Below are 1,763 nucleotides of genomic sequence, written 5' to 3'. Positions count from 1 at the left end.
GTGTGGGGTGGCCCAAGAAGGATTTCTAGCTGTAATTCCAGCCCAAAAGCCAGTTCCTTATTCAAACCCATTTACTCAGTACGGTGTGCATGGAGGGCTGTTAGCTGGATGCCTGGCACGCACAAATTCTGCTTTGGATCAGGCAAGACTCTGGTCAGGGATGTCCAGGAGAGTCCTGCAGTGGCACAGAGGCATGGTGTGGACTGGTCCATATAAACCCAAATCCACATTTTTCCATGGTTTAAGTGAAATACCATTTTTTTTTTTATATATATATAAAATATATATTAGTGGTCCATATATACAGGGTCTTCATGAAGTCCTTATGCATAGGCTAAATTATTAAAGTTTAAAAGTGCACAAGGACTTCATGAAGACCCTGTATATATATTAATGGTATGTTACTTAAATCATGGAAAAATGTGGATTTGGGTTTACTTTTTTTAACCAAAATTGGGGATTTTTTTTAAAGCAGAGAAAACCAGGATCCCTGCTCATTAGACATGTCTGGGACAGTCCCCCAGTGGCACAGTGGGCAGGGGGGCTGTTGTCAATTGGCAGTGTGACATGCTCAAATCATGCTTTAGGCCAGGCAAGACCCTGGTCACGGACGTCTGGGAGAGTCCTCTAGTGACAGAGGTATATGTGGGGTGGCTCAAAAAGGATTTGTGTCTGTAATCCCAGCCCAAAAGCCAGTTCCTTAACCCAACCTATATACTTAGTACAGTGGAAATGGGGGGCTATCAACTGGTAGCCTGGCACAATGAAGCCACACGTTGGGCCGGGCGTGACTCTGGTTAGGGATCTCCGGCATGGTGAAGCATGGTGTGCAGGGCGGCCCAAAAAGGATTTTCAGCCATAACCCCATCCCAAAAGTGAGTTCCTTATTTGAGCCCTTTTACTTAGTACAGTGGCCAGGGGAGTCTGTCAGCTGGCAGCCTGGCATACACAAATCATGCTTTGGGCCACGCAGGGATGTTCAGAAGAGTGCCTCAGTGGCACAGAGACATGGTATGGGGTGGCCCAAAAAGGATTTCCAGCCATAATCCCAAATCCAAAAGCCAGTTCCTTATTCAAGTCCATATAATTAGTACAGTGGGCATGGAGTGGGGAGGGGCTGTCAGTTACCAGCCTGACATAGCCAAACCACGCTTTGGGCTGGGTCGGACTGCGCTCAGGCTTCTTTAGGACAGTCCCCTGGTGGCACTGACATGAAGTCTGGGGTGGCCCACGAAGTGTTTTGCCCCATAATCCCCCATCCTTATCTAATCCTCATTTAGGGCTCTGTACTTGATTCAGGATATTATTTTACATATTAATTAGCAGGGATCCTGGTTTTCTCTGGAAAAAAAAATCCTCAATTTTCATATTTAAAAAAGTAACCCAAAATCCACATTTTCCCATGATTAAAATGAAACACCACTATATACATACCTATATATTAGTGGTGTTTCATTTTAGTCATGGAAAAATGTGGATTTTGGGTTATTTTTTTAAATCCGAAAATTGGGGATCTTTATCAGAGAAAACCTGGATCCCTGTTAATTAGTAAATATACATAGCTAATGAAATTCTCTCTAAACTTAGACTGTGTAATTAATGAATAACAAGCTTTTATTGGGTATCAATTAACTTTGAAAAAGCAACTGGGAGCTGGGAATAAGGAACCAAGGACTAAGGAACCAACTTCAGCCTCATGCCACACTACACTGTTCAGCATTCAACAGCATGGGCTCTTTTTTGTAATTAGAGTGCAACAAAGA

At 43.3% G+C, this 1,763-nt stretch overlaps 1 long non-coding RNA gene across 1 annotated transcript in view; it reads left to right on the top strand.

Moving 5' to 3' along the window:
- Nucleotides 1-1,541: 1,541 nt before the first annotated feature.
- Nucleotides 1,542-1,763, top strand: part of LOC109302683 — an 834-nt gene continuing 612 nt past the window's right edge. Inside the window, exon 1 of the long non-coding RNA XR_002098893.1 lies at nucleotides 1,542-1,751. This is a non-coding gene — a long non-coding RNA (uncharacterized LOC109302683). The remainder of the gene's footprint in view (nucleotides 1,752-1,763) is intronic.

Source organism: Gavialis gangeticus, unplaced genomic scaffold, assembly GCF_001723915.1.
Source record: "Gavialis gangeticus isolate Ggan-Ray unplaced genomic scaffold, GavGan_comp1, whole genome shotgun sequence".
NCBI classification, from domain to species: Eukaryota; Metazoa; Chordata; order Crocodylia; family Gavialidae; genus Gavialis; species Gavialis gangeticus.
Note: the sequence above shows the minus strand (reverse complement) of the source record. Positions and strands in the feature narration are given on the sequence as shown.